General features: G+C 53.4%; 1 protein-coding gene across 1 annotated transcript in view; it reads right to left on the bottom strand.

The window, feature by feature from the left end:
* Adgrb2 (adhesion G protein-coupled receptor B2) overlaps positions 1 to 18622 on the bottom strand; it is a 60817-nt gene extending 42195 nt beyond the window's left edge. Inside the window, 1 exon segment of the mRNA XM_055611357.1 lies at positions 18534 to 18622. The gene's annotated coding sequence lies outside the window, so the exon portion shown is untranslated.
* Between the last annotated feature and the right edge of the window lie 1194 nt (positions 18623 to 19816).

Raw genomic sequence — 19816 nt, 5'->3', positions numbered from 1 at the left:
TGTGTGTGTGTGTGTGTGTGTGTGTGTGTGTGTGTGTGTGTGTGTGTTTTCTAAATCTGGATCCTCTTCTCTGAAGAACACCCCTCCGCCCTCTACCCTCCAGACCTGTGTCGACACACACCGCCACAGAGATTCACCAGCGTATACACACATGCAGCTCCAGGGTGCAATTCCACAGCCTCATTTTTCTTGGTCTAAAGGGCATCTGTTTATCTATGCCCTGCCCATTGCTCCAGGCTCGGATCAGAGATCAGGCACAGTTCCCCCTAGTCTAACCCCCCAATTCCCTGAGTCGGGCTTTAGGGGCTGGCCCTGGTAACCATTTCAGGCATGTGCTAAATACAAGGAAGTACCATGTCCATCTGCAGACAGCACCTGCCCTGTCCACATATCACGTTCACCCAGACATTGAGCAGGTACACAAACCCCAGCACTAGACACCCATGTTTTCTACACCACAAGTAGGAAAAAAAAAAAAAAGAAAGAAATGCATGGAAATACTATTCACCCTGCAGATAACACACACACAAACACAAGAGACTCGCAGCAGCAGAGAGCTCAGAGCAAGATCCAACCTCCTGACGTACAAAGCCTAGGCAGACACATACAAAGACTGCACCCAGGCACACCATACACACACAGACTCTCCCCCTACACATTGACGCACACAACCGCCCACTCGTGTACCCGCAGCCCCACTCACTCCCACTCTGATATGCAGAACACTCAGTTAGCCAGGCGCTCTGAGCCCTGCCCCCTCTGACCATAACCTCCACGAACCTCTTCTTCCTCCTGCCTCCTTCCATAGGCCTCACGCCCAGCCAGGAGTAGACTACACCACGGATGGTTCTGAGTTAGAAGGCCCACTCTTCACCCAGCAGTGACAGCTATGCCCCAAGGGATGGATGTCCTCCTGGGGTGTGGGGGCGGGGTGTGGGGGGGGGACAGCGGTCCTTGTAAATTGTTCTCAGCAACTGTTGTCACCAGCTAAACTCCGGTGGCTTCTTCTTGCAGGATCCAGGGCCCAGAGTCAAGCCCTCCAGGTCCGTCACCCTGAGGGAGCAGGTCTTCTTGGGAAGATCAGCTCTAATCCTGAAATAAATCGTTTTCCACAGCTGGTGCTTGGTCTGTCCTCTGAGGGGGTGGGAGGGAGGCGACAAGGAGGACAAGGACAGGGCAGGGCTGAAGCAAGGTCTTGCACAAACCCTGGATGAGGCAGAGACGTGGATCTTGTCAGACTCTTGTCAGTCTCTCATCTGTGAAATGGGGTGGCTGCAGAGACCTTAGGGTGAGGCCCAGGGTTCTCTTTAACACTAAACGAAGAACATGTGGCATCTGGCTCCAGGGGGGCTCTGCCGCAGGAGCTGGTGCCCTAACTCCTTAGGTGTCCCCTTCTCTCCCTGTTCTGCCCATTGCGTCCTGCTTGGCACAAGCCCATTTGGCAGGACCCAGATGGTACAAAGCCCAGGGGAGAAGACCCAGGGCAGCCAAGATGGATTGATGCATCAGTCCCTCCAGGCTTGCCTAGGGTCCCCGTCCTCCTGGAGGGAGTCTCCTGACCCTCCCTGGACCAGAACCTTGGAGCCTCTTCACAGGCACCTCCATCTCCTTGAAAGCTCACAGCCCTTTCCTACTCTCTTCCCCACCCCGTGTGTGTGTGTGTGTGTGTGTGTGTGTGTGTGTGTGTGTGTGTGTGTTTGGCCTTTGGTGAGTCAGGGTGTGGCATAGATCTTAACTAATCAGTAGGTTCAGTATATGTTTTTTTCCTGCCTCGCTGTGTGCTCTTCTAGGTGCAGGCCATAGTACACTCTCTGGTATGTGCCTAGTTCTCGGACATAACTAACTAATTGCATGGTGTAAGTCTGCAGATATGCAGGGTAGACCTGTGATTCTTAACTCCAGGGACCTGTGGAACAATGCTCTGGGAAGCACCCTTCGCACGGGGCTGAGAGCTCAGCCCTGCCTGGCATTGTCGGCCATCATTGTCAGCTCTGCACCTGCCTTACCCAGAGTTTCATGGGAACTCTGAGATAACTGGCCAGCAGATTGGGTCAAGGTCACCCACTGGGGCAGGCTGACACCTTCTCCTGTGGTGTCCTGCACCTCTTCCTGCTCATAAGAAGACCCACCCCTGGGCTTCCGGCACCCCACACGGTGCTGGATGGACCCTGGAATGAATTTTAATTTCTACTCACTCAGGGCAGGCGGACACAGTGAGCTCTGAGCTACTAGTCGGGTTGGCAGCAGGGTGCTGGGGCCGCCAGCGAGGCCACGGGTTGGAAAAAGAGAGTGAAGATTTGAATTTCAAAGGCAGCCTGGGCTCCAGGCAGAGCTGGATGGGCATGTTGGTTCGTTTTGTGTGCGTGTGTGTCCTGTGGCGTATCCACAAACATGCACCTGCAGATGTGGTATGCATCTGGACAGAAACATGTTCCTCCGAGACCCTGTGTCGGTGCTTGCACGGGGCAATGTGTCAGTGCAGTGAGGCTGAGAGGTTGTGACGATCGCCAAATTAATGCTCCTGAAAGCCTGTGTCATGTCAGTGGTGTCCCTGGACGCTCGGTCCATATGAGTGTGTCAGTCTTTGTGTGTTCCTGTCTCATGTCCTGAGTTCATGTTGGCACATATCTGTAGACACAGAAGCGCATGACTGTATCTCTGTTCCAGTGTGTTTGGTCTCTGTGCCAGTGAGTGTGCGAGTGTGTGAGTGTGTGGCGGCATCAAAGGCCATGGAAGTACTAGAACAAGACAGAGAGAAGCAGCCAGCGCCACACAAACCACAGTCCTCCCTGGGCACTGAATGGAAACCAGGCCTGCCCCCCCCTCCAGGGGCTGGGTGACCTGTGCTTCTCAATGGGCTTTCGGGAGGCAACAGCCGGAGAGGATGGGCTGTTGGTGGGAGGGGCACCTGGCGCTGGTTTCCCCACCGTGCTGGCTGAGGGCAGGGGGCAGCTCATCTGTCTTAGGCAATGGGCCTTTGCTGCTGGGAGAGCTTTGCTGACTACGGCTGTGCTGGAGGCTGCACAGAGAACACCAGAAGGACCTCTAAGTCCAGAAACAGCTGTGTCCGTTAACACCTGCATGCGTGTGCCCAGAGAGCACACATGGCATTCCCAAGGACCTCTGACAGCTTGCATATCTTCACAGGAGTCTAAGACACCCAAGAGTGCAATCACACACACATACATACACACCACACACATACACACACATATGCTCATACACACACACACACACACTAGACAACTCAGGCCAGTCTATGTGTATATACACTCCAATCATTTGACACCGTCATCCCCAGGTCTGAGTCTCTGAGGAAGAAGAGGGCCAAGGCTCACAGTCCAGGGACCATGGGGAGCCTTTTGTCACTTGATGGTCCCTCTACTCAGTCATGCTCTCTGCTGGGCCTTGAGGACCCTAAGCTGGGAGGCCCCAGATCCAGGCTTTCCTATAGGGTGCCAATCCACAGCTAAGGACAGGGGCTGCCCCTGTGTAGGAGCTCCCAGAGACCTGGCTGGGCCCAGGGAAGGAACATCAGCACGACCAGGTACACGAAGGGAGGCCCTGGAGATGGAATGGTGGCTTCAAGTCTCCTTCCCTGACAGAGGGGCAGCATTCCGAGGTGCCAGGAGGGCTCAGCACAGGGCCGGCCCTGAAACTCTAGAAACAGTGACTGCCTAAACCAACAGTTCTCAACCTGTGGCTCGCGACCCTTTCGTCGATCATTTATCTCCAAAGTTTATATCATGATTCATAACCGTAGCAAAATTACAGTTTCGGAGTAGTAACAAAGAAATGATTTTATGGTTGGGGGGAGGTCACCATACCATGAGGAGCTGTGCTGAGGGGCTGCAGTGTTGGGAAGGTTGAGGACCGCTGGCCTGAATGAAGGAAAGACTTGGAAATGTGGGGCCACAGAAGGGAGGGCACACTAAACAAAAGGAAGAAATAGTACACCCAGCTCTGAGTGTGTGTGTGTGTGTGTGTATGTATGCGTGTGTGCGCGCGTATTTGGAGGAGCCTATATGAGGCCAGGTTCAACTGGAAATACATAACAGATGGCCTTGTAGGCAAAACCTGAGGGAAGTGTTCTTCTGAAAGCAAAGGGGAACTATGAATGGTTTGGGACAGGACAGAATGGCACTGAAATTCGCTTACGGGATGGCTTGGTAGAGAGAACACTTGCAAATGTGAAGACTGGAATTCAGATCCCCAGCGCTCAGGTGAATGCCAGGTGGGCATGGGGGCCTGCCTGCCGTCACAGCGCCGGGGAAGACAGAGACACGGGCTCCCTGGAGTAAGCTGGCTAAACAGACCAGCCTTCGGGAGATCTGGGTTTCACTGAGGGACCTTGCGGCAGTGACTGCGGCAGAGAGTGGCTGAAGAAGACTCCCGGTGTGAGCCTTGGCCTCCCCGTTCATAGGAAGACACATGTATCCCCAAGCACATGCGCTCCCACACACACACGTGAATGCTTGCACACATCACACACATGGACGCGTGGAAAAAAGTAAAACAAAAAATTCGTTAAGAAACAAGTAGGGGCTGGGTGTGGCAGCGCCCTCCTTTGATATCAGCACTCAGGGAAGCAGAGGCAGGCGGATCCCTGTGAGCTCCGTACCAGCCTGGTCTACACAGAGAGTCTAGGCCGTACAGAGCAACATAGTAGGATTATGTCTCAACACAAAACAAACAAACAAACAAACAAGGCAGGGGGGGCTGGAGAGTTGGCTTAGTAAAAAGTTGGCTCATGAATGGAACATGTGTGATGAGGACAAAGGAAAAGAATGACGCAGGTTGAGGGGGCGGGAGTGACGGAGCCCAGGGGGCCGCTTGGGGAAGGTTCTCTGAGAAGGTGACATCTGAGCGGACACCTGAGGGAAGAGAGGGAGGAAAGGCCGCCCAAACAGGAGAAGCTTCAGGTGCAAAGGCTCTGGGGAGGAGCGTGCCATTTACTCAAATGGGGAAAGGCTGTGGGAAGTCGATCTTTCTATTTTGGACTTGCTGCATTGAGGCGCCTTCAGGACATCGGAGAGACAGTGACCAGGAAACAGCAGAGATAGGAAGGAAAGGAATTAAAGAGAAAGGACGCCTGGGCACCCAACACAGAGGAGACTTTGGGCTCGACGGTGACCGGAGGCAGAAGAGTCAGTTGGCTGTTTGGGTGGGGACAATGTATCTAAAATGCTAGGACCGGCCCTGCCTCTTCCTGCCAGCGACAGGGGGTGGGCAGGCCAGGCTGTTGACCTCAGGGCCCTTTCTAGATGACCTCCTATGGACCTGCTCTCATCTGGTCCATCAGAGCCAGACTGCCCACCTGATGAAGCAGGGCCCTTCTCTATAGTCTCTACAGTCTCTGCGAAGCTGTCATCAAGTCTTGGAGTAGGAGAGCCCAATTGAGAGTTGAGAGGTCTGGCCAGATTCCCCAAGAGGTCGCTGGGCTCGGTTCCCCTGCTGTTGGGATTTGGGTGATACCTAAGCCAGAGTGTGATCAGGATCTCTGGGAAGAGGCCCTCGTGTTCGGATGGGCTCTGTAGGATGCTGGTCCCTGTCCAGGGACCGGCACAGACAGAGCGGGGAGCTCTGCTCTGTAGCATTTGCCGGTTCTTGCGGCATCAGTGCTCCCAGGATAGACAATCTAAACCACCAATGGGAAGTCAGCTGCTTGCACAGTTCCAGAAAAGCTGGGACGCAGCACTGCCAGGCTGAGAGGAGTCAGCTCCAAGACCCTTCCCAGAGAGATGGGGAGAGACGGGGAGCCTGGGGTTTAGGCAGGGAACCCACTGGTTGGCAGCGGAGGAAGGAAAGCCAGGCTTCCAGCCCCATCTTCTCAATACCCGTCTCTCACCGATACGCCGGCCAGAAACTCCCAGAGCCTCATGGGCCCAGTTGTTCCTCTGGCTCTGGCTCCTTACCATCCTGCCCAAGCTCTGTACACAGCACATTAATGAAGGGGGGGGGGTCCCTACCTGAACCCTCTTCACCTGCCTTTGGAAACAGATGCCAGAAAGCCATGGCCCTTACCACCCTGACCCCCAGCAGGATGGCTGTAGAGCAATAACCTGGATGCCAGACCCAGCTGTGCCGCCAGCTCCCAAGAAGTTCCCTCATCCTCAGTTTTCCAGTCTGTGAGATGGGTAGCAAGTGCTGGCCTCGCCAAAGCCCTTTCACCTGTGGGATTCTGCCATTTCCATCAGTCTTCGCCTCAGCCCCGAAGGCAGCTCAGGGCCTCCTTCCTCAAACGTGTCCCCAGCCTCCCAGACCCTCCATGCTGGAGCGGCCCCCCACTGCCTCTGGCTCCCCAGGCTCCCCGATAAGGGGCCCAACTAATTACATTAGGATTTCATGCCAATTAGCAAACAATTACACGGGCAAATTGGTGCCTAATTTAGAGCAATAACAACAGCTCCATTGGCTGGGGAAAAAGAGGGCTGCTGATGAGACCATTCACCCCACCTGGGCCCTTTAGGACCCCAGGAGGACAGAGCATTCCTCCCCACCCCCACCCGAACCAAGGACTCAGGTCTTCTTTCAGCGCCCTTAGCAACATGATCCACACAGACCTGTGCTAAGAAAAGAAAGAACTGAACAGGCAGGGCAGGCTTCATGGAGGAGGCGGGGAGGCCGGAGGGAGGATGGCTTGGGTGGAGCGGGAGAGAGGACAATAATTAATGTGAGCACAAGTCTGGATGCTGAGAAGTGAGCCAAATGCACTCACCATGACTGAGGAACACAGCCAGGGTGCAGGGTGGGGGAAGGGGAGTGCAATACTTCAGGGATACAGAGGGACGGAGGGGCACCTCTGTTCCAGGACATTTTCCAGCAGGCTGGTGGGAGCCATCAAGGGTTCCAAGGAGGAGGAAGAGGCTGCTGAGACTCAACTTGGATCACCAGCACATCATCTTCCGGTTCGTGGAGCAGATGGTCTAACCTCCCTGTTTGCCACTCTGAGGCCTCCCATTCCTCTTACAGCCCCCAGACCATAGATGTGCTCTCCCTACTACACCCTGGAGTGAGGGCGAGCGTGTGTGTGCGTGCGTGTGTGTGTGTGTGTGTGTGTGTGTGTGTGTGTGTGTGTGTGATGTGGAGGTGAGAGGGCAACCTTCGGAAGTCGGAAGTCGATTCTCACCTTCCACCTCATTGAGGCAGGGTCTCCCTTGCTTCTTCTGATGTGCCATGTGCTCCCGGCCAGCTGGAGTGAGCTCCCAGGAGGGGTTCCTATCTCGACCTCTCAGTTACCCAGTAGAGTGCTGGGATTATGCAGGTGAACCAGGGCATCAGGCTTTCTGGGAATCCAAATTTACGTTATGGCCAGCCCTTTTCCCCACTAAGCCATCCCCTTGCCCCTCCCTCCCACGCCAATTCCTACCCATTGTCTCTTCTAAGCAACCACTTTGGTCCCCCACACTGCCATATGTATTCTTTGATTTAAACCCTCCATGGCTCCCTGGTGCTGTCAGAACAAAGTTCAGGTTTCCGCCCTCTGTGCGGCTGATTTTCACTATCTGATCCCTGGGGACCTTGACCATTCTCTTCATCTCACCTCCCATCTTCCCTTGTGCTCTGGGAACTGATATCATGAACAAAAGGGGCCAGGTTCCTGCACCCCTCCAAGCCCTTGCTGCTCCCCATGGCTCCTTGTAGAAGCTTTCTTCTGGTCCCTGGTCACTGTACAGCTGAGCTACACGCGCCGGACTCCCCACATCCCTGGGGCTGAGCTCTTCACTGGCAAAGAGTGGAGCTGACGTTATCAGCCCTGATTGACGTGGCAACAAGGACAGTGAGTGACTAAAGGAGACAATGAGTGGGTCTCAGGGTGTCCCCCAAGGACAGTGGGAACACTGAGGCAGAGATCCAGAGAAAATGTCATGAGTCAAGTTTCTCTTAGGAAGCAAGGCCAGGTCAGCTTCCAGCCTTTGGCCCAACCCTGTCCCCAGCTGGTCTCGGCTCATTCCTCAACATTCTCACAGAGCCTGCAGGAGCCGCTTACACTCACTGCCACCCGGGGATTTCCACCCCAGCCTTCAATAAATACAGAAGGAAAAAAAAAAAACCTACAGGGAGGGCCTGGGGAGGTGGCTCGGTGGGTAAAGAACTTGCTCAGTGGAAATAGGAGGATGGTGAGGACCCGAGTTCAGATCCCCAAGCACACATGGAAATTGAGTGGGTATGGCAGACACACTCACAGAGCACATACAGGGTCCCTAAGTTAAGGACTCCCCCAAAAGCAACAGCAGTTCCCCTGAGGGCACTGGCACAGGGCAGACTGCAGTAGGAAGGGCTGCGGGCAGCCTTAAGGAGGACACCCTTGACTGTCTTAGTGTTTTCTGTTTAGTGATTATTGGAGGAATGACCAATAAGCAAGGGGAGTTGGGGAGGGGGCTGCTCAGTCCCAGGGAGCCCAGGAAGAGGCCCCGGCTAAAGCACAGACCTCCTTGAGGCAGGGGGATGACCCAGCTGAGTTTCTTGAGATCTTCATTCTCCCACTTGGGGGGCTACTGCTCCATCTCAGGGCCCATCACTCACGTTAATTACCGAGAAAAAGCCGATTTCTCCTCATTCCCAGACTTCAAAAGACAGTATCATTAGGCTGGTAATGTGCAGAGAAATTGCGCGTGTCTGTCTTAGAACATGTCCTGAGCCAGAACGGGTGAGGGCACCCCGGCCGAGGTTTGCCTCCAAGATGTTCCTGGTGGCAGAGGGCCAACTCCTGAAGGGATGCTGTGCCACCCAGGGAGAGGTGTTCTCCTTCTCTGTTCCGTGAGCACCAAAGACAGTAATTAAATCCTTCTAGCCAAAGGCATAAACTAAAAAGTACAGGCCACACAAAGCTTGCTGATTTTAACAGAGCCATGCCTGGATTTACCCAAAGACACAGACCTCCTTGTCTTGGCCGAACTTGAACTCAGGCCTGCCTGCTGCCACAGCCTTTACCAAGTCTCTTCTGCATCTTTTCCTCTAAGCCCCTGCCCACTTCTGAACCAAGAAGCACCTGAGAACCTTCCTGCCTCTGGAAGGGAGGAATTGGCCATTTTTACACCTGCCTTCTTCGATGGGGTAGCCCGTGTCCATGAACACTAGCTCAAGTGGTCTCCTCATCCTGGAACACCTATTCCTACATCAAATCGAGCCACATTCAAACCTGCGCAACACACGAGGAAACCCAGGTCCACGCAGGCGAGGGGAGTCTCAGAGTAAGCTAGGCCTCGCTGGAAGCCCAGGCTGACGGCAGAGTCTCAATCATTTCAGGTAATCCAGGAACATGGTCCCCCTCCTGTTCCAGTCCCTCGAGCTGAGGAGGGCGTGGCAGAGGCTGGGAGTACAGATATAATTACAGTTCCTGAGATGCTTGCCTGCTAGGAAGGAGTACAAAGGGCTCATCTCACCAGGAACCAAAGAAATGCAAATTAGAACAACAGTACAATACCTGTTTCTGCCGACTGAAATTAATACAGGGTTTTTGTTTTGCTTTGTTTTGTTTTTTTAAAGACAGCTGCAGTGTTGATGAGAACTGAAATCCCGGTAGCTAGGCTCCGTGGATGAAGGGAGTTAGGACAGCTTTCGGGAAGGCTAGTGGGCAGTGTCGTGGTAACTCTACTAACATTTGGACCTGTGGGCAGTGGTACCACAGGATGCCCTGGATGTCAAGAGCCTTAAAAACTCACAGACCTTTTCACCCCGTAAGTCTACTTTCGGGGACTCGGTCTAAGAAGTAACCAGAGATGTTTAAAATAAATAAATAAAAGAGAGCCCTGTACAAGGATGCTCAGCGCCGTTATTTATAACAGTGAAAAATTATAGCTGACAAAAATGTCTAGTGGTGGAGGGCTGGTTAAATAAATTATGATCCATCCATATAGAAGAATATTATGCAAACATTAAAAGTCATATTCTTGGAGAATTTTTAATCACCTGGGGCGGGAAATGCTCGTGGTATGAGAGAAACAAAAGCAAGAAGCGAAAACTGCACGAAGGGCTGGGCGCCGGCTGCACACAGAAAATAGGTAATCAATGTGTGGAAAGTCTCTGAGAAACAAACTCAGCTGATCTGAGAGGATTAGGGATGGTTTCTTTGTTCCAACTCATGCTTTCATATTTCCTCCGGATCTACAGATGTTCAGGGCAAATGCTCTAAGAAGGGCATGCAGCCTGGGGAGATGGTGGTCAGCAAAGCGCTTGCTGCACAAGCGCAAGGATCTGAGTTCGATACCCAAGAATGCACTGTAAAAAGGTTGGCACGGTGACATGTGTCTGTATGTTCAAAAGAAGGAAAACAGAGGCAGGAGAATGCCTAGGGTTTGCTGGTCAGGTGGCCTGCCAAGTCAGTGAGAGATTCTGTCTCAACAAGTAAGGTAGGAAAATAAAATAAGATAGAGAGCCACTGAAAAATAGACCTGATGTCACCTCTGGCCTACACACACACACACACACACACACACACACACACACACACACCCTTGCAATGTGCCACCAGTCCTGGAATCTCAGCTACTCAGGAGACAGAAATAAGGAGGATTCAAAACGCAAGCCATGCCTGGCCTGTGGCACACGCCAGCACTCCGGGAAGCAGAGGCAGGCAGATCTCTGTGAGTTCCAGGCCAGCCTGGTCTACAAAGCGAGTCCAGGCCTGCCAAGGCCGCACAGAGAAACCCCGTCTCGAAACAAACAAACAAAACAAAACAAGCAAACAACTCAAATGCAAGCCACACCCAGGACACAGGGTTGATTACAAGACCAGGCTGGGCAATTTAGGAAAACTGTCTCTCAAAATAAAAAGTGGGAAAAGGACGGCTCAGTGGTAGTGTGTGCAAGGCCCTAAGTTCAGTCCCCATAAAGAGAAAGACAAAGACATTATGTATGGAGTGAGGGCAGCCAGGATGCCAGGACAAGCTTGCCCACCTTGGGAACGGGGGTCACAGAAGTGATGCTACTCTGAGTCCCAAAGGGAGCAGCTTTGACTAGCACAGGCAGGTTCTGTTTTCCAGACAAGAAAGTCATCCTGACCACTCCTGGAAGCTCTCAAGCTGCAAAAAGGTGGGAGAAGAATCGAGAGTGGGGAGGCCCAAAAACTGGGCAGAAGGGATACATTTGGTCGAGTGGGTCTTGTGGGGAGGAGAGAGCAGAAAGGACAGGGACGGGAGGAATGGGGTGTGGCAACATTGGAAGCCAGTGCAGCAGCAGGCCTGTCAGGCAGCCTACCTGATGGCTTGGTCTGGCCCCGTGGCTGAGAGGGAAATGGAGGGGGCACCCTGCAACAGTGATTACAGCAGACTTGACAAGACTTGGTGATGGATTGGAGGGAAGAGGTGGGCTGGGGGAGGGGAGCTGTGCCACTGACAGTGAGCGTAGCACATACTTACAGACAGGCACGGGCATGAGTGCGCACACACGTTCAGCGACTCCCAGGTTTAATTTGCACACTTGGAGTATCCCCCCGCCCCATTGCTCCCACTGCTCCCACATGGGGAAGATTTGGAGTTTATGTGGTGTTTATAGCAAGTCTGAGGAAGAGTTGACCCCAAGACCATGCTGAGCTCCCACTTACTCCAGGCACCTCTGTACTGCCTTCTCCTCTACACTGAAGCCTAAAACCCTGGAAGGTGAGGGACAGGGCAGGGACATTCCCAGGAAACCACAGCCAGGCCCCTCCCTCAGCACACAGACACAGACTGTCACACGCAGGGTGCAGATTCACAGAGACAAAGCACGGCTATCCACAGGGACCCTAACCGTCAAGTTACAGGCTTTGATGCACACCCAGGGAAAGAGCCCAACAGAGGCCCCCACACAGTCGCACACCCCGCCGTTACACAGCCTCCACAGAGATCCAGACCCAGACCCAGATCCAGATCCAGACCCAGCCTGGATCTCACACTCAGACCATTGTGCTCTGTCAGGGCTCCCAAGGTCCTCCGCCTGTGCCACCCACACCTGCTCCCCCCACCAAGGAAGCCAGGACAGAGGGCTGGCTGGCAGAGGGGCTGGCACCGGGGGACTGGCACGGAGACCTGCAGCCAAACGGGGCAACCCAGCCAGGAGGGAGGCCTCTGAGAAGGGTTGCCACGGCAACAGGCTCCCACAGAACCAACCAGAGGCTCCGCTCCTGGGCTCTTATTTTTAGAAGTTGGGCCTGGACTGGTTGGGCCTGCCAGGGCCCAGGTTCCCACAGGCACAGGCACCAGCCAGAACCCCCAAGGGCTCTGGTAGGCACTGCCCACATTTGGGCTCCTTCCCCAGGGTCATGCCCAGGGCCTTGGTCTCTTGCTTAGCTGCCTTCACCCTGCCTAGTGACCTTCCATCAGGAGTACCTTTCACCCTCTAGTCTCAAAGTGGAGACACACGGCCTTATGGCCCAATGCACTGTAGCATGTAGATGACCGGAGGCTTAATTTATAGCACCAGGGGAGGGAGTCACAAGGATTTCGGCTGATTTATGCAGCGCAGTGGGCAGGGCTGTGTGTAACCGGGTCTGAATGAGTGTATTTGCGTGTCCTTAGCAGGGACTCTTCTACCCCGTGTGTGAATGTGTGTGTGCGTTGGGGGGGGGTGGCTAAAGAGAGAGAGAATTCCCTCTTTCACATGAACAAAACTGGGAAACGCCGAGACTAACTGCCATTCCTGCCATGACCAGGTAAACGTGGGGAGAGAGGCTGAGGGGCCTCCACCCTTCCAGCCCCTTCCTGTGTCTGAGCAGACTGTTTTTAGAGCAGTGGTTCTCAACCTGTGGGTCGAGACCCCTTTGGGGGTTGGCTAACCCTTTTACAATGCTGCCTAAAAACACCAGAATGCACAGACATTTACATTACGATTCGTAACAGTAGCAAAGTGACAGTTATGAAGTAGCCACGAAAACAATTTTATGGTTGGGGGGTCACCACAACATGAGGAACTTACTAAAGGGTCGCAGCGTTGTTAGGAAGGTTGAGGACCGCTGGTTTGGAGAGTAGAAGGATAGGATGGTGGTCCTGGCAGATCCAGGTGGATGAAGCCCCAGAGGGGGTTACCAGGGAAGCTATAGCAAACTGACTTGGTGACTCCTCCAGCTGCTGGGGATTTCTCTGTTAATCTGGGACTGCTCTGTTTGCATCTCATTTGCCTACATTTGCATAACAAGGGCCGAGCTGGCACCAGGGATCCAAATTCCTGGCCTGGGTAATTGTGTGAAAAAGCCTCTGGAGGCTGAACAGGAATCCTGAGGCCCTACAAGTAGAGGCAGAGAGTTGCCTGTGGGCTCTGAGGGTCTCCAGCTGATCCACCCTGGAAACCCCACTTCCTTCCTAATCCCTGGGGCAGGAAGGACAAGGATGAAGTGGCGGAGATGACAAGATTAGGAATTAATCATCCTTGAGGGATTCACCCAGGACCCAAAGTATTTTTTCTGGGCGCAAGTGCTTAAATATGGCAAGGTCTGGGCTGAGGTGGGAGAGGAAATACTCAGCCACTTCTGCCTCAATTGCTGCAGAATGATTGACTCTCTGGTTACACTCTGGACCAGTCACCCACCTCCAGGACTGACATCTCTTCCCTGCGACCCCTACTTTAGATGACCCCCGTGTCAGCCCTTTTTTGCTAGAGTTAAAGAATTCATAGATTCCCCAGGATCAAAGGGTTGTGTCACCTGGGACCGCAGAATTTTCCACCCAAAGAGCCAGAAGCCAGTCCCTAGAGCTTGTGGGGTTCTTTCCCCAACTCAAAGAGGGGCTATTTGCCAGGAATGGGGACCAAGCAACTAGCTGGAGAGCTGAGGTGTCCGTGGACATTCGGAAGGCCCCGGAAGGCCCCGGAGCTGCGTGGTGGTGGCGGGACTGGAGGACTAGCTGCCTCTTTTGGGAGGCCTTAATCACTCGGGGTGACTCTGACAAGCTGTTTGACCTTGGCCAAGTTGCTTCACCTCCCTGCGACCACAAATAGAGTTAATAATAGCAGCTGCCTCTGTGGGTTGTTGTGCCGACGAACGGAGCTAATTCGCATAAAGCACTCAGAACTATGCCTGGCGCGGCGTGCGAGCGCACGTCAGCTATTATTATCCGTCATCCTGGGATTTGGTGGGTTTCCCTCCAGCTGCAGAAGCAGCAGCTCCTCTCTCGTTTCAGGAAACCGAGGAAGGAGCGGGCCCTGGGACTTCTCTGCAGTCCAGACCGCCTCTGCCCCTCACCCACTCTGTATGCCCAGGCCAGCATCCAGAAAAAGCAGGGGCACTAAATGTCATGGTTTCCTTAATGTCTTTATTGACTGAACAATCGAGAAGACAAACAAATGGACGGATGAACAAATGAGTGAGAAGGTGAGAGTAAGTGAGTCAAAGAAAGCAGGCTGGAGGGACTGGCTGGGATCCCCAGATCTGTTTCTGTCTACTTTCATTGGTCAGTGGTCGGCAGAGGAGCAGCGGGCTGGCTGTGGTCTCTGCAAGCCAGTCCTGGCTTTGAGGGGTGGCTCTTCCTTGTGGGAGCTGAAGTGCCCATCTAAGCTCTGGGTCCTTTCGTGTCCTGTAGGTCCCTCAGAGGCCGGAGTGTAGGGGCAGCTCTGAGCCAATTTGCCATCACTGTGGGGCTGGGAGGCTGGGGAGGTGCTGGTGGGTCTCCTCGCTCCTTATTTACACTCCACCCCTGCAGCACAGCCAGGCCTCAGGGAACCTGCCTGTCAGCAGGCAGGCCAGAAGTGATGGAGAGCCCCCTTGGGATCCGCCAGATTCTACCGTCTGGCCAGTCTGAGGTTGAAGGAGGTGGCAGCGCCTGTCAAAGGACACCCTCTGTGCTCCTAGGCCTAGCCCTAGGCTCACCTCAGACAAGAATGGTGTATGGGCCTGCAGGAGTGATATTGTGTGTGAGAGAGCCTTGGCATGGTGGTTAGATCCTGGTGTACCTTCGAGGAGCATTTCCTATGTTTATATTCATGATTTTCTATGTTTGGCCTATGTCCTTTTACAGTAAGATTTTTGTGTATGATGGTATGTGTCCTAGACTGGAGAGCGGGGGTGGAGAGTTTCTTTGGCGGGGGGAAGGGAGGAACAGGTATTAAGTTTGTGTGTGTGTTGTGTGTGTTTGTGTTAGGTGTGTTATGTAAAGGTTGTTGGGTGTATGGTGTGTGTGTGTGTGTGTGTGTGTGTGTGTGTGTGTGTGTGTTGGGTATGTGTATGCATGTCAAGGCCAGAGAGCAAGTTTGGGCACTGTTTCTCAGAAACTGTTCATTTTGCTTTTGCTTTTTGAATTGTTTTGCTTTTGAAACACAGCAGGGTCTCTCACGGAAACATGGGACTTGCAGATTATTCGCGGTGGGTTGGCCGGTGAGGCCAGGGATCTTCCTGTCTCTGCCCCTCCAGCACAGGCATTTCAAACACATGTCATGAATGGCTCTTCATGTGGGCCCTGAAGGCTGAACTCAGGCTCTCAATTGCTTGCACAACAAGTATTTGACTAACTGAAATAGCTTCCTGGCCTTGGCTATAGGTTTTGTTTGTATAATTTTGGCCTACAGCTCACTCTTTAGCCTAGGCTGGCCTCGAACTTGCCATCTGTGATGGCTAGTTTTATGTCAGCTTGACACAAGCTAGAGTTTTCTGAAAGAAGGGAACTTCAATTGAGAAAATACCTCCATAAGATCTGGCTGTAGGTCATTTTCTCAATTAGTGATCAATGTGGGAGGGCCCAGTCCATTGTGGGTGGAGCCATCCCAGGGCTGGTGGTCCTGGGTTCTACACAAAGCAGGCTGAGAAAGTCTTGGGGAGCAAGCCAGTAAGCAGCACTCATGGCTTCTGCATCAGCTCCTGCCTCCAGACTCCTAGGAGCCCTGTTTGAATTCCTGTGGAAAAGTAACCCAAATAAACCTTTCTTGCCCAACATGATTTTAGTCGCAATGTTTCATTACAGCAATAATAACCCTAACTAAGACACCATCCTTCTGCCTCAGCTTCCTGGTCTGAGGGTTTTCCATGGGGACCTTGTTCAGAATAGGAGAATCTTCAGTTCCATTTCTTTAGATCCTGTAAGGGAACCTAAGTCAGCCAAGGTGTCCTAAGGAATCCCTAACTCTCCTCAAACCCCACTTCCTGGAGGTGGACCCCAGATTCATGGGTTCACAGGTCACCAGAGTCCCTAGGTTTCAAAGGCATCCTCCCCTTCCCACCCCCACAGAAAGACCGGTCACATGTAAAATCTCCTCTTACATACAGTGGTACATTATACAGAATCGAGTATAAGTCATACCCACACACACACAGAGTCACATATCCACCAGACCCAAGCACACGATGAACACACAATCATGTTTACATCATAACACACCACTATAGCTTCATATGAATGTAAACATATAGGTGCATGCATGCTTACATGTTAAAACATACGTACAAACTGATAACATGCTCACACACAGACACGAGTGCTTAACACCATAAACATGCCTCATTCTTGCAGATGTGTTCATACACATCTGCCCCTCCGTGTCCTTTCCTGCCCTCACTCCATTTTTCCCATGCTCTATCTCTCAGCAAGATGACTCTCTACAATGCGGCCTCAGAAGATGGCAAACATGGTGGGCAAATATGAAAATGTGACCCCACGAAGCTATGCATTCATATGTCCACATTCAGATCATATATGAGTCATACATCGTGTGGCCCTCGCTCTGTGTGACACGTGAGTTTCTCTCTGTGGCCCAGTGGGCATTTTCCTGCAGGTCTGTGTATGTTTCAGGAAGGGCCTCCATGTGTCTGCGTCTATCCATCTCTGTGAATGTGAGTTTTGTGGTTGGGGTGTGTCCTGTGGGCCATTTTTCGGTATGCTCGGATGTCTATGCTCTTGTGTACATATCCTGCCGTGCCCCTCGTGCCACTGGCCGGCCGTGTGATCTAGTCCCTACAGACTAGCCCAAGTGTCTCCACTGCCTGCAGAGGCTGTGGCCGGGGTGGAGCCAGGTGAGACTGGACTGAATTCCCCAGTGCTTGACAGTCGTATGTATTTACAGAGCTCCAAGTAGGACATAATTGCTTCTATTAATCTTTCTCCGGTTGTTAATTGCTCACTTATCGGGTTGTGTATTATGCCGACTGTTGCTCTTAATTCGCCTCCGTAGCTGCAGGTGTTTGCTGCCTTATTAACTGTTAATCGGCGCGGCTAGGGATAGAGACTTAATTGGCCCCTCGAGTGGGACACGAGCAGGCCAGCCGGGCACTGCCAGGCTCTCAGCCTGTCCCTGGAACTCTCACCTGTGGCACACAGGTGGCTACAGGGACGAGCCTGGTCTACTGCCAGCAGAGAGCTGTCCTGCATACGGCAGTCAGAACGACACCTGCAAAATCTAGTCCGAAAACAGTCCTAGCTCCTCCCAGAAGCCAAATGACCAGTCAGAGCCAAGCTCCTATGCCCTTCTTCATCACCAACAACCACAGTCTACCCAAGACAGGAAGCCAGCCTATTTATTTTAATTAAACCTAATGAGAGCTATCCCCGGCACAGAATGGAACTGGCTTTCGCCCTTTAATGCCTCTTCTGCCTCCTTGTGGCTCTAGCAGTCGAGGTGGTTAAGGTTAGAAGGACACTGGGAGAAAGGAAAGAAAGAGAGCCTCTGCCAAAACACAGAAGTCAGGCTTAGGAAGGAGCTCCACCTTTGGAGGAGGCAGCTTCCCGGAAGTTCTGCTCCATTCCAGCCACACTTCTGCTTACGTAGTCCCAAGAACGGGGAATTCACTCCCTGCATTGCTGCTGCCTCAAAACAGCTCTACACACACACACACACACACACACACACACACACACACACACACACACCTTTGTTGTAGCAGACACTCCCAAGTGTCCTCAGTAGGGAAACTGAGGTCCAAGAACGACAAGGGAGTTGCCCCAAGCTCTTCAGTCCCCTCTGGTGAAAGCCCAGACATGCAAATCTCAGAGCAAAGTTTCTACTCTCCTCACCCGGCCCCCTGCTCCATCATGGGCGTCTAACTCCAGCCTTCCAGCTGCTGGGCCTGCGACCACCTTAAGCTCCAGAACTGGGTAGGGATATAAGGGTTCCCCACACAGTGGACTCCTTGAGGGTGACAGTGGAGTGAGAGGACAGGGTCCAGGTGCACCAACCTGGCCTGGCCAGTAGTTCTCATCCCATGCTTGGAATCCAGTCTGCCCTGACACCTGGAAGTTCCTCCTGTCATGTCTGGAGCTGCAAAGGAAGTTCATTTGCTTTACCTAGGTTCTGAGTGGAACTGGGCTCTGAGGAGAGAGGCAGGGAGTTAGCACACACCGCCCCACTGTGTGCCAGAACACCGACGAGGGTGAGCCAACGTGGCAGCCCACAAACGCTCACATAACCCAGTGAGTTAGAAATTATTTTACAGAGAAGGAAACCGAGCCACAGAGAAGGGCACCAACCTAAGATGACACAGGCAGGAAAGGCAGAACTGAGGTCCAACAAGTCTCACTGTTGCTCAGGGAACAAAATCTTCGGTTAGGATGTTTCTGTAAGGACCTGAGCTCATGGTCACCCTCAAAAGTCTCCCACCCACCTCAAAGCCAAGAACACGGAGAAGTAAAAGCACTCACGCATGCGCAGTCCAGGTGGCCATCAGACGGGATGAAAGCAAAGCCAGGGGAACTGTCCAGGGATAGTTGCCCAAACAAGTTCGGGCTCCGCCTCTATGTTAATGACATGCAGATATATGTAAATTTGTACACTCAACTGCTTAAACCTTTGGGAGCAATACGGTGACACAGGAGCAGTTGCTATGGAAACTCAAAAGAGACATCCTCCCCCTACCCCCTCACCAGCAGGCGCTGCAACACGTGTACAAAGACCCAGGGTTCCTCGCTCCGGAGCCCAGAGGATCACGGAGTGACAGAGGGTGTGAACCGGAAGGAACCCTGGAGACTGCGCCCAGCCTGGGGGCGTCGACACCGGTCCCGGTAGGGGCGGACATAGTTCTTCTAAAACCCTTTGGGCAGCGGGCGACTCCTCCTCGGCCTAGCAACCAGGGCCCCGCCCGGCGTTGCATAGCAACATTCCTAGAACCTAGCAACCGCCCATCACACCCCCTAGCAACGTCATGCCAAGCTGCTTTCCCGGTCCCCATCAAGAGATAAGCAAAGGGCTTGGGAACTAGGAGCAGAAGGTGTGGGGGGGGGGGAGGTCATATGTTCAGCCCCCCACCCCGAGGCAGGCTGCAGAGTTTCGGGGTCCATCTCTACCCCGCTCCCTGGGGCGAATTGTCAGAAGGTCGCGTTAGGGCAAACTGAAGCTCTAAGGGCAGACGGCCAGGCCCCGGAGAAGGGCAAAGGCTAGCCGGCTCTTCCTCGGTGCCTCCGCTGTCTCTCCAGGAGAGAGCCACAGCCAGAGAGAGGCCTGCGTTGCTTTCTCCCCAAGCTCTGCTGCGTTGGGAAAGCCACCCAAGTTGCGGGCTCCGACAGGGAGCTGCAGGTTTGCATAGTAATTCGCATCATTTGCATTTAGCGCTGAAGCTGCGGCATTTCCCGTGCCTTCTGTGCCATGGGAGTTCCCTCAAGAGCCCCGTTCCTCTCTCTCTGGTTCACCTGTGCGGCACACGCTCGTTGCTCCCACTTCCAATCCACCCTCGCCCACCACCCTCACTTCCAACCCCTCCCACTTTCTCTCACCCGCCCCCGGCTCAGCCTCGGTCCTGCCAGCCCCAACCTCCATCCCAAGGCAGAGGGCCCCCTCTGCTGTCGGCTGGGGGTAGGGCAGCCGCAGAGCCCTTGGGGTAGAAAGAGGGGGCTCCTCTCCCTTTCCAGTCCAGCAGGCTTCAAAATGAGGCATGTTTGGGATGCTACAGCAAAGGGCGAGGCCCTGGGTCAATCATTCTGGGGCAGCC

The sequence above is a fragment of the Psammomys obesus genome, unplaced genomic scaffold, assembly GCF_907164565.1.
Source record: "Psammomys obesus unplaced genomic scaffold, mPsaObe1.curated_primary_1811, whole genome shotgun sequence".
Lineage (NCBI taxonomy): Eukaryota > Metazoa > Chordata > Mammalia > Rodentia > Muridae > Psammomys > Psammomys obesus.
Note: the sequence above shows the minus strand (reverse complement) of the source record. Positions and strands in the feature narration are given on the sequence as shown.